Raw genomic sequence first — 13,198 nt, 5'->3', positions numbered from 1 at the left:
GCCGAAGGATTCGAGAACGTTCAGGAGCTTTTTCATTTAAGTCTTAAAACATGAAGTACGCACGGTACTGAACAGATACAAGTACCCACGGTACTGAACAGATACAAGTACCCACGGTACCCACGGTACTGCACAGATACAAGTACCCACGGTACTGAACAGATACAAGTACGCACGGTACTGAACAGATACAAGTACCCACGGTACTGAACAGATACAAGTACACACGGTACCGAACAGTATTTTACTTTCACTTTGTCTCCTGTAGTGACGCAGATGTTTCCTCCACCTTAAACTTTTGGAAGTGACAGTTTTCAGTGTTAAATGATTCTCAGCTCATCTCTGATCTCATGTTACTTTCATCAAACTGTATAAATGTGTTTGTGTTGAAGAGTTGAGCTCTGTGCTAACAGTTAGTGTTCAGGGTGCAACATGCTAACCATGCTAACCATCATGGACAAAGGTTATCTGTTCGTGTCAGGACAATAATGACTTATTCATGTTTCCAACATACAACTCATGACACAATCTGAAGCAGTCCAACAGTACACTGTAAAAACACGTTGTTAGTGAAGCTTAAAGTTGTGCTTTGGAAACATTACTGAGCTACAAGTACTTAAAGCATCAACAGTAAAAGTACTAGAACATGATGAGATGGTTGTCCCTGATGCGTTCAGGTGCACGCTGTGTTTGACTGAAGTGTTTTATATGAAGCTGCAATGATTCTCTTCAGTATTGGTCAGCTGATTGTTTTCTTGGTGGATCGATGAACTGATCTGTTAAAAGCCAGAAGAAAGAGAGAAGTGGCTGAAAACAGAAGGACGAGCTGCAGATGGTCCTTTAAGATGCTGATTATTAATGAGCATTCATCACCTCATTGTTGGTAACTTTATGTCGGGAGTTTAAACTACTCTCTACTGACGATGTTGGACATGATACATTTACTGTCAGTGTTTAAGTCATGAGATGAACAATCAATCAATCATGTGTCAGGTTATGACGTCCCTGGAGTTCACAGTGCTGCAGTAAATCCTCCTTTAGAACATCACATCAAACTTTACTGACCCTCAGAGAACAAGTTCAGGTGTTGCAGCAGTACAAAGACAGAAGGAAGTTCAGACACATGGAGAAGAGTGTGAAATAAATACATCAGTGAGAGTAACATGAGAGCATCTCCTGTAAAACACCAGACCTGTGTGTAATATGTAACTTAAACAATAAGAAATGGAACATTGTTGTATTTATACACAGTTTTACGACTAAATGAGCTCTTTAGTTCTGCTGACGGCAGCTTCACATCAGATGGAGTGATGAAGGAGAAGCAGCATCTTCTCTCTGTGTGTTTTCTCTACAGCTGAAGCTACACAGTCTGCTGTAGTGACAGAGGTGTGCACTATGAATCAGAGGGAGCGCTCTCCGGCTCGTCTTCTTCACCTTCAAGATGCTGAAGCTGCTGATGGGAGGTGAGCATTCAAACTGCACAACATACTTGATGGTCTTCTTCTTTGAGGACTTCAGAGTCCTCTTGTCCCTGACGCTGGGACATTGTTCTATCAGCTCTTTGGTTGAACTTCTCTAATGCAGGACGAGGCTGTTTAGCAAAGAGGGAAGGCTCTGTGAACCTTCACCCTGTGAGATTCAAACACAAAGTCTACATCTTCACGAATAATACAAACTTTAAAGACAACAATCTCTTTAGTTTTCTCCACAGGAATGACTGAAACGCTGAGATAAAGGCTAACTGTATATTTAAACACAAGTTGTCTTACACGGCTGTTAATGAAGAAGCCTCGCGACCCCCCTGAAGCTTTGGCGTCCCCCAGGTTGGAACCACTGCTGGAGCCTACTGACACGTTATTGTTCACTGGCTCTAAATACTGCAGGTCCTGGTTCAGAGCTTTAAAGTGGATCAACTTCAAACATTCAGATGATCTGAATACAAGTTTAACTGGGAGATTGTGACCGCTGAAGCTCATGTGAAGCTAACGATGGAGCAAATTGATCCATGAAGTGTAACCAGTGAGAATCTGCTCAAACTAACTGTGTTCACTTTGAAATGACTTGTTTGTATCAGGATGAAGCAGCAGAGACCTGGTTCTGGACCTGGATCTGAAGCTGAACCTGGACCTGAAGCTGGACCTGGACCTGAAGCTGGACCTGGATCTGGACCTGTAGCTGGACCTGAAGCTGAACCTGGACCTGTCCATGAAGAGTGACCAGTCTATGGGTCACCCTCTTGCCTTTAAAGTGGATCAACCTGCTGATGGAAGGTGAGAGTTTCAAACTGAACTTTGTTATTTTCTGACTCTCAGAGCTTCACAGTCGAGGTGGGCGATGCCACAAAAAGTGTTTTTGATGTGATGCCCAGTGATACCAGGACCAGAACCAGCAGCCATACAGGACACCACGTGTCCTGATTTATGAGGAGAATACATCGTTAATGGACTTCTGTATTTATTTAGACTTTTATCTCTTCATGGATCTATCTGCTGTCTCAGCTGCCTTTACCAACTTTATCACAAGACTACTGTGATGGTGCAACCAGATGTTACCTCCTTCTTGTGATGGTGTCAGTCTGAAGACATTGTCCTAGCAGTGACTCTCAGGCTGAAGTTACTGTAGTTGTTAAGGATGAAGTCCTTGATCTCTCCAGTAACCGAATGTGGGTTCAGGGCAGTTTGTGAGGTATGGACCTACATGCATGTAATCAGTGTACCACCCACTCCACGTCCTGAGCCACAGCTGCAGGCCTTACTGCAGATGTACGTCATACTTGTAGTCATTAAATTCATTTGTCAAGATCATTGTGCTGTAATCCATCTGGCTCAGGTTCTCATCCGATCTCATCTCATCTGGTGTGACCCGGCCCACCTTGATCAGACCCCATAGCTCAATCCCTCTGGTCCATCACTGGATCTTTCAGCAGCCTCTGATGTGGTGCAGGTGCTCTGTGATTCCCAGCAAGACCTCTACATCCAACATCCACAGTTACACACAGTTTTCCATCCCTGCCTCTGACACAGCTCTAACATCTCCTGACATGGGGTCTTCTTTCTCTAGTGGAACTCCTCTGTTTGTTCCTCTCGGGTACAATCAGCTCAAACATGATTTCTGACAGTAGGACGCTTTCAGGCCTTAGTAATGTTGGTGCATTTATACCGCCCGCTCTACTTCCTGAGTAACAGTAGCGCCGTCATTCTGTAGTCATCTTATTGTCATTAACTTGATGTTTCCTCCACAGAGTTCAGCAGAAGAGCTCAGAGGTTCCCAGTGATCAGTCTGCCCCGCAGCATCAAACAGACCTGGACTCCATACTTATGGTGTGTACATGTACAAACAAACTGTTCACTAAGAACTACAGATTAACTACCATTCAGGTCCTAACAGTCTCCTTGCTGCTCTGTTTAGACCAGATTAATCACATGTTGGGTTCTTTAAATTAAATGTTGATCCTTCTGTTCCAGCTGCTGGAGGAGAACATCGGCACTTTTGTGAAGAACGAGCTGAAGAAAATCCAGAAGGTTCTGAGTTCAGATTACCCAGAATGCTTAGAGAGTCAGAAGGAGGATGAAGAGCAGAGGAGCAGAGAAGCATTTCTGAACATCACACTGCACTTCCTGAGGAGCATGAAGCAGGAGCAGCTGGCTGACTGTCTGCAGAGCAGTAAGAGGATTTTTACAAATGTAACATGATGGAAAGAGCAACTGGGGGCAACATGGGAGAAGTTTACAAACTGTTAACATGCTGCACACATCTGCATCAGATCACAGGCTGTTTGTCCTCCACTGATGAGCTGAATCCAACTATACAGCCACACTCAAATGTTGAGAGTCTCAGTTTTCAGTAGGATCCACTCACTGATTTCATTTGTTGTTTGTTTTTTCAGGAACTGTTGCTGCAGTGTGCCGACGTAAACCCAAGTCTAAACTGAAAAAGAAGTTCCAGTGTGTGTTTGAGGGCATTGCTAAAGCAGGAAACCCAACCCTCCTGAACCAGATCTACACAGATCTCTACATCACAGAGGGGGGGGACTGCAGAGGTCAATGATGAACATGAGGTCAGACAGATTGAAACAGCAGCCAGGAGACCAGACAGACCAGAGGCAACAATCAGACGAGAAGACATCTTTAAAGCCTCACCTGGAAGAGATGAACCAATCAGAACAGTGATGACAAAGGGAGTGGCTGGCATTGGGAAAACAGTCTTAACACAGAAGTTCACTCTGGACTGGGCTGAAGACAAAGCCAACCAGGACATACAGTTCACATTTCCCTTCACTTTCAGAGAGCTGAATGTGCTGAAAGAGAAAAGGTTCAGCTTGGTGGAGCTTGTTCAACCCTTCTTTACTGAAACCAAAGAATCAGGAATCTGCAGGTTTGAACAGTTCCCGGTTCTGTTCATCTTTGACGGTCTGGATGAGTGTCGATTTCCTCTGGACTTCCACAACAACGAGATCCTGACTGATGTTACAGAGTCCACCTCAGTGGGTGTGCTGCTGACAAATCTCATCAGGGGGAAACTGCTTCCCTCTGCTCACCTCTGGATAACCACACAACCTGCAGCAGCCAATCAGATCCCTCCTGATTGTGTGGACATGGTGACAGAGGTCAGAGGGTTCAATGACCCACAGAAGGAGGAGTACTTCAGGAAGAGATGAGGAGATGAGGAGCAGGCCGGCACAATCATCTCCCACATCAAGACATCACAAAGCCTCCACATCATGTGCCACATCCCAGTCTTCTGCTGGATCACCGCTACAGTTCTGGAGGATGTATTAAAAAGCAGAGAGGGAGGCGAGCTGCCCAAGACCCTGACTGAGATGTACATCCACTTCCTGGTGGTTCAGTCCAAACAGAAGAACTTCAAGTATGATGGAGGAGCTGAGACAGATCCACACTGGAACAAAAAGAGCAGGAAGATGATCGAGTCTCTGGGAAAACTGGCTTTTGAGAAGCTGCAGAAAGGCAACCTGATCTTCTATGAATCTGACCTGACAGGGTGTGGCATCGATATCAGAGCAGCCTCAGTGTACTCAGGAGTGTTCACACAGGTCTTTAGAGAGGAGAGAGGACTATACCAGGACAAGGTGTTCTGCTTCGTCCATCTGAGCGTTCACGAGTTTCTGGCTGCTCTTCATGTCCATCTGACCTTCATCACCTCTGGTGTCAACCTGCTGTCAGAAGAACAAACAACCTCCTGGCTGCCTAAAGTCTTCAGAGGCAAACCTAAACTGACACATCTCTACCAAAGTGCTGTGGACGAGGCCTTACAGAGTCCAAATGGACACCTGGACTTGTTCCTCCGCTTCCTCCTGGGTCTTTCACTGCAGACAAATCAGAAACACCTACGAGGTCTGCTGACACAGACAGGAAGTGGTTCACAGACCAATCAGAAAACTGTTAAGTACATCAAGAAGAAGATCGAAGAGACTCCCTCTACAGAGCAAAGCATCAACCTGTTCCACTGTCTGAATGAACTGAATGATCATTCTCCAGTAGAGCAGATCCAACAGTACCTGAGATCAGGAAGTCTCTCCACAGATAAACTGTCTCCTGCTCAGTGGTCAGCTCTGGTCTTCATCTTACTGTCATCAGGAAAAGATCTGGACGTGTTCGACCTGAAGAAATACTGTGCTTCAGAGGAGGCTCTTCTGAGGCTGCAGCCAGTGATCAAAGCCTCCAACAAAGCTCTGTACGTGCAAACATAAATATCCAGATTACATGTTGTTTTTCTTTATTCAGAAAAATAAACTGTTGTTTGTAATTGTTTTTTTCTGTATTGCTGATTCCTCTTCAGACTCAGTGGCTGTGACATCTCAGAGAGAAGCTGTGAAGCTCTGTTCTCAGTTCTCAGCTCTCAGTCCTCTAGACTGAGAGAACTGGACCTGAGTAACAACAACCTGCAAGATTCAGGAGCTAAGCTGCTGTCTGCTGGACTGGAGAGTCCACATTGTACACTGGAGCTGTTTGAAAATCAGCTCTGTCCTCAGTTCTCAGCTCAGAGTCCTCTAGTCTGAGAGAACTGGACCTGAGTAACAAAACAAGTTGAATATTGACTGTTTTTAGTCCTTTTTATGATCCTGTATGTGGATACCTTTTTCAGTTATACGGTTCTAAAAATGTAACTGCAAACATGCATATTTGATGATACCACCACAAAGTTGATGATCAATCGGTTTAAGGTGTTATGGTACCAAAGACACATATGAACCACCTTATGGTCAGTTTGGTTTCAGAGCTGGAGCTAGTGCAGGAGATGGAGCAGTAGTTAAACTCACCCCTACACAGAGTGCTGGGCACTTTACTTGTTTTTATAGAACCACACACACCCATCCTCATCATTAAATGTTCAATCTAAATCAGTAATAAAGAAACTAGAACAGTTATCAGATAGTTTAGTATTAGATGTGACACTCAGTGTTAAATATCTAGCAGCTTTAAACAGAGCATTGATCAGCTACAGGTATGGACAGGTACCAATAACAACTGACACTCTCAGGTATGGACAGAAGACAACTTTCAGTCATGAAGTCTTCAAGTGGTTGTTGTTCTCACACTACACAACTCACAGGCGACAGGGGGCGACAGGGGGTCACACACTACAAGATCTTTCACCAGGAGTAAATCTGGTCTCCAAACAAGGTTTAGTCGCGTGTAAAGTTGCACAGGAAATGACTTAATACCATGTGCCAGACAGGCAGAGACGCTCCTGCCAAAGCTCAAGTAAAATCTCCTTCATTGCGTGGGTCCAAGCGATCCACGGAACTTTCCTTGTAGTCACGCTTGTTGATGTTGTTGTTTCCACACGTCTTTACTATTTATAGCCTCCTCCTGGTTTCCTCTATAACTTTGGTCCGCGTTGCAAATCTAACACTACAGTGAAGTTCCTCCTGTTAGAGACCCCTCCCCATGGTTTCCTCTTAACTTGTGTGATGCACTCTCATTGGCTGTAGCTCGATATGAACTGCCCGACATGTCCACATATTTACTCAGCTAGAAATTACAGTTGTATAGTTTGAACCAAACATTAGTGTCAGTGAGCATGTGTGTGTGTGTGTGTGTTTTCAGTCAGTCAGGCTGTCAGAGGAAGGCTGTGCTTCTCTGGCCTCAGCTCTGAGGTCCAACCACTCCCATCTGAGAGAGCTGGACCTGAGCTACAATCATCCAGGAGACTCAGGAGTGACGATGCTGTCTGCTGGACTGGAGGATCCACACTGTAGACTGTAGACACTCTCAGGTATGGACAGACAGACTACCAGACTGGAGACTCTCAGGTATGGACAGACGAACAACAGCAGCTCTCACTCTGTGTCTCTGTCACTAACTGAGGGACTCTGCTTCATATTTAATGGTGGATATGAGTGAAGGTGTAAGAAGTTTATTCTGACTTGTTTCGTCCTGCAGGATGGACCATGGTGGACTGCAGACACTGAGACCTGGTGTGAGGAAGTGTGAGTGTGTTTTGAAGTTTGATTCATGAGAACTCAGCTGCACATGTTACATTAGATGTTCACATGTTCTTGGCTGAAGAACAAATATGAATTCCTCCAGAGTTTTAATCAGGATTCAGTTTCTGTTCATGTGACTGGAAATATCCTCAAACACAAGAAACAATGACTTCAGACCAGCGTACACATGTTTTTCTCTTGCCAGCTGCAGGTGATACAGAGTTTGCTGCATCTGGCCCCAGGTCAATGAAGACCACCTTGAAGCCAGTTGGTGGACCCACAGCCCTCTGATATTCATTCATACTCAGTTCAGCTGTTTGGACAAAACAATACCGACTGTTGAGAAACTTTGAGCAGCCGACGACAGTTCTAGATCTGATGTTCAAAGATCTGAACTTTCTGCTGAATGTGACCTCTTTGGTGGAGCGAACATCAGTTTTAGAAAGCTGATGGTTCAGAGCTGCTCTGTGCTGCAGTGGAAGATGAAGCCATTTTTATTAGTGATACTTTATTCACTACATGTGTTCATTGATTTGGATCATCATCTGTCATCCTCGGGTCTACAGGAAAGGTATCGCGATACGCTGCCACTATAAATGCTACAATCCCTCATTGTATTGGTGTCGGTACTCTGAGAATGACAGTGTTTTACGAAGAGACGTAGTTATTAGTTGCTTCTCACCCTATCTCTAAGGGAGACGCCAGCCACCCGCCTGAGAAAACCCATTTTGGCCGCTTGTACCCGCAATCTCGTTCTTTCGGCCAGTCTTTATGACCATAGGTGAGGGTAGGAACGAAGATTGACTAGTAGATCGAGAGCTTTGCCTTCTGGCTCAGCTCTCTTTTCGTCACAACGGCACGAATGCAATGCCGCACCCGCTGCTCCGATTCTTCTCCGGACAATCTCTCGCTCCATCGTCACCTCACTCATGAACAAGACCCCGAGGTACTTGAGCTCCTTCACTTGGGGTAAGGGCCCATTCCTTACCCGGGGTAGGCAATCCACCGGTTTCTTGCTGAGAGCCATGGCCTCAGATTTTGAGGTGCTGATTCCCATCCCATCTCGGCTGCGAACCGATCCAGTGACTGCTGAAGGTCACCGACCAATGACACCATCAGGGCCACATCATCTACAAAAAGCAGCAATGAGATCTTCAGGGCACCAAACTGCAACCCCTCTCCTCCACGACTACGCCTCAATCTCCTGTCCATGAAAATCACAAACAGGATTGGTGATAGAGCGTAGCCCTGGCGGAAGCCAACATTCACTGGGAACGAGTGCGACTTCCTGCCGAGTATCCGGACACAACTCTCGCTTTGGGCGTACAGGGATCGGATGGCCCTCATAAGTGACCCCCTCACCCCATACTCCCGCAGCACCTCCAACAGTATCACCCGGGGGACCCGGTCATACGCCTTCTTCAGATCCACAAAACACATGTAGACCGGATGGGCGTACTCCCAGGTCCCCTCCAGGATCCTTGCGAGAGTGAAGAGTTGGTCCGTTGTTTCACGACCAGGACAGAATCCGCATTGTTCCTCTTCAATCAGAGGTTCAACTATTGGCCAAACCCTCCTTTCCAGCACCTTGGAGTAGACTTTACCAGGGAGGCTGAGAAGTGTGATACCCCTGTAGTTGGCACACACTCTCTGGTCCCCCTTTTTGAATAAGGGAACCACCCTTACCCACGGCCACCCCCTAGGCACTGTCCCAGACTTCCACGCAATGTTGACGAGGCTTGTCAACCAAGACAGCCCCTCAACACCCAAAGCCTACAGCATTTCTGTACGGATCTCATCAACCACTGCGGCTTTGCCACTGTGGAGTTGTTTGACTACCTCAGTGACCTCCAACAGGGAAATTGACGATGGTCTCCCATCAGCTTCCAGCTCTGACTCTACCATAGAGGGCGTGTTAGTCGGATTCAGGAGTTCCTCAAAGTGCTCCTTCAACCGCCCGATAACCTTCTCAGTCGAGGTCAGCAGGGTCCCACCCTTGCTGTACACAGCTTGGATTCTCCATAGCTTCTCCGAACTTCACCCGAGTGTCCAAAAAATGCGGCCTCTGATCAAATGATATGATCATAAAATCGATCATTGACCTTTGACCTAGGGTGCTCTGGTATCACGTACACTTATGAGCATCCTTATGTTCGAACATGGTGTTTGTTAAGTCCAACAACAAACGACCGTTCAGGTTTAGATCAGGGAGGCCGTTTCTCCCAATCACGCCTCTCCAACGTTTTCCACGTGCGCGTTGAAGTCTCCCAAAAAGACTACGCAGTCCTCTACTGGAGCCCCCTGCAGGGCTCCATTCAGGGTCTCCAAGAAGGCCGAATACTCTGAACTGCTGTTTGGGGCATAGGCACAAACAACAGTCAGAGGCATAGGGAGGCGACCCTCTCATCCACCGGGGTGAACTCCAACATAGCGGCGCTCAGATGGGGATTTGTGAATATCCCCACACCTGCCTTGGGCAACTCTGGAGAAGAATAGAGTCCAACCCCTATCCAGGAGTACGGTTCCAGACCCAAGACTGTGCGTAGAGGTAAGCCCCACCAGATCCAACTGGTAGCGCTCCACCTCCCGCGCTAGTTCCGGCTCCTTTCCCCACAGAGAGGTGACGTTCCAAGTCCCCAGAGCCAGCCTCTGCTTCCCAGGTCTAGTCCATCGAGGTCCCTGACCATCACTGCCACCTGTGTAACAGCGCACCCGACCCCAGCGGTTTTTCCCTTAAGTGGTGGGCCCACAGGATGGATGGATGGGAGGCACCACGTAGCTTCTTCGGGCAGTGCCCGACCGGTCTCTGTGGTAAACCCGACCACCAGGCGCTCGCTGTCGGGCCCTCCCTCTGGGCCTGGCTCCAGACGGGGGCCCGGGCTTCCTCCGAGCAGGGTCTCTCCTTTTCTTTCCCTCTGTATCATGAGGTCGTTTTGAACCATTCTTAGTCTGGCCCCTCGCCTGAGACCAATTTGCCTTGGGAGACCCTACCAGGAGCACCAGGCTCTCAGGTTCATAGGGACACACAAACCTCTCCACCACGGTAAAGTGATGGTTCCCAGAGAGGTGCCTTGCATTGGCATCGTCTAAATACTTCCTGTGTTTTAAAACAGGTTCCATGTTCTGTCCTCCATTATTTCATTACTTTTCCTGATGTTTGTGGTTTTTGCCGTGGTATTTTTTCAGTATCGGTATGAAGATACTTTAGCCAGTTATCGTATTCATCATTTTGACAAAAAGCAGAATGATAGCGACATGTTCAGTAGCTGTTAATGTTGTTAGAACTGCATTGTTGAATCTCAACTTAAAGTGTGTTAGACATCATTCACAGTTGAATATGAAATGTCAGTTTGAAGGTTTTCTTTCAGTGATTGTCAGTAAAGAGGTTCATAAGTCAGCAGATGATAACCTGCAGCTGTGTTGTGTCTTGTTGTCTCATCAGATGTCTGTGAACTGGAACTGGACGCAAACACAGCACACAGAAAACTCAAAGTGTCTGACAACAACAGGAAGGTGACGTGTGTGAAGGAGGATCAGTCTTATCTTGATCATCCAGAAAGATTTGACTACTGGAAACAGCTGCTGTGTAGTAATGTTCTGACTGGTCGCTGTTACTGGGAGGTCGAGTGGACAGGAGGAGTTTTTGTGTCAGTGACTTAAAGAAGAATCAGGAGGAGAGGAAGCAGTGAAGACTGTGTGTTTGGATGGAATGATCAGTCCTGGAGTCTGATCTGCTCTGGTGCTGGTTACTGTGTCTGTCACAATAACATAAGAACACCCATCAGCTCCTCCTCCTCTCCCTCTGGTAGAGTAGCAGTGTATGTGGATTGTCCTGCTGGCTCTCTGTCCTTCTACAGAGTCTCTTCTGACACACTGATCCACCTCCACACCTTCAACACCACCTTCACTGAACCTCTTTCTCCTGGGTTTGGGTTCTGGTACAGATCACCTGGTTCCTCGGTGGTTCTGTGTCCTCTGCAGGTCTGAGAGTCTCCTGTGAACAGAAATATGCTGACTGAAGATCACTGTGTTCAGCATCACACACTCTGCACTGAAGCAGATCTGTCTCACACTGAAACACAAACATTCATCTGATTTATTCTCTTTCATGATCCACATGTTAACTCTTAAAGCTATAATACGTAATATCTCTGTATTTAAATGTGTAATAACTCTCCTGTGTTATATATGTAGTGAGACAGAGAAATGTGTAATGCCCCTGAAGGTAACGTTTCCTCTCTCCTGTCATGGTGTCATCAGTCCTGTGTTGTATATGTAGTGAGACAGAGAAATGTGTAATGCCCCTGAAGGTAACGTTTCCTCTCTCCTGTCATGGTGTCATCAGTCCTGTGTTGTATATGTAGTGAGACAGAGACATGTGTAATGTTCCTGAAGGTAACGTTTCCTCTCTCTCCTGTCATGGTGTCATCAGTCCTGTGTTGTATATGTAGTGAGACAGAGAAATGTGTAATGCCCCTGAAGGTAACGTTTCCTCTCTCCTGTCATGGTGTCATCAGTCCTGTGTTGTATATGTAGTGAGACAGAGACATGTGTAATGTTCCTGAAGGTAACGTTTCCTCTCTCTCCTGTCATGGTGTCATCAGTCCTGTGTTGTATATGTAGTGAGACAGAGAAATGTGTAATGTCCCTGAAGGTAACGTTTCCTCTCTCTCCTGTCATGGTGTCATCAGTCCTGTGTTGTATATGTAGTGAGACAGAGACATGTGTAATGTTCCTGAAGGTAACGTTTCCTCTCTCACCTGTCATGGTGTCATCAGTCCTGTGTTGTATATGTAGTGAGACAGAGAGATGTGTAATGTCCCTGAAGGTAATGTTTCCTCTCTCCTGTCATGGTGTCATCAGTCCTGTGTTGTATATGTAGTGAGACAGAGACATGTGTAATGTCCCTGAAGGTAACGTTTCCTCTCTCCTGTCATGGTGTCATCAGTCCTGTGTTGTATATGTAGTGAGACAGAGAAATGTGTAATGTCCCTGAAGGTAACGTTTCCTCTCTCTCCTGTCATGGCGTCATCAGTCCTGTGTTGTATATGTAGTGAGACAGAGACATGTGTAATGTCCATGAAGGTAACGTTTCCTCTCTCTCCTGTCATGGTGTCATCAGTCCTGTGTTGTATATGTAGTGAGACAGAGAAATGTGTAATATCCCTGAAGGTAACGTTTCCTCTCTCTCCTGTCATGATGTCATCAGTCCTGTGTTGTATATGTAGTGAGACAGAGAAATGTGTAATGTCCCTGAAGGTAACGTTTCCTCTCTCTCCTGTCATGGTGTCATCAGTCCTGTGTTGTATATGTAGTGAGACAGAGAAATGTGTAATGTTCCTGAAGGTAACGTTTCCTCTCTCTCCTGTCATGGTGCCACAGTCCTGCGTTGTATATGTAGTGAGACAGAGAAATGTGTAATGTCCCTGAAGGTAACGTTTCCTCTCTCTCCTGTCATGGTGTCATCAGTCCTGTGTTGTATATGTAGTGAGACAGAGACATGTGTAATGTCCCTGAAGGTAACGTTTCCTCTCTCTCCTGTCATGGTGTCATCAGTCCTGTGTTGTATATGTAGTGAGACAGAGACATGTGTAATGTTCCTGAAGGTAACGTTTCCTCTCTCTCCTGTCATGGTGTCATCAGTCCTGTGTTGTATATGTAGTGAGACAGAGACATGTGTAATGTTCCTGAAGGTAACGTTTCCTCTCTCTCCTGTCATGGTGTCATCAGTCCTGTGTTGTATATGTAGTG

General features: G+C 46.3%; 1 pseudogene; it reads left to right on the top strand.

Annotated features, from left to right (window-relative positions):
* Nucleotides 1-510: 510 nt before the first annotated feature.
* Nucleotides 511-11,709, top strand: LOC115018112 (NACHT, LRR and PYD domains-containing protein 3-like; annotated as a pseudogene).
* The last annotated feature ends 1,489 nt before the right edge of the window (nucleotides 11,710-13,198 follow it).

The sequence above is a fragment of the Cottoperca gobio genome, chromosome 13 (genome assembly GCF_900634415.1).
Source record: "Cottoperca gobio chromosome 13, fCotGob3.1, whole genome shotgun sequence".
In the NCBI taxonomy this organism is placed as follows: Eukaryota; Metazoa; Chordata; class Actinopteri; order Perciformes; family Bovichtidae; genus Cottoperca; species Cottoperca gobio.
The sequence above is the reverse complement of the archived record's forward strand: the minus strand, read 5'-3'. Positions and strand labels throughout refer to the sequence as shown.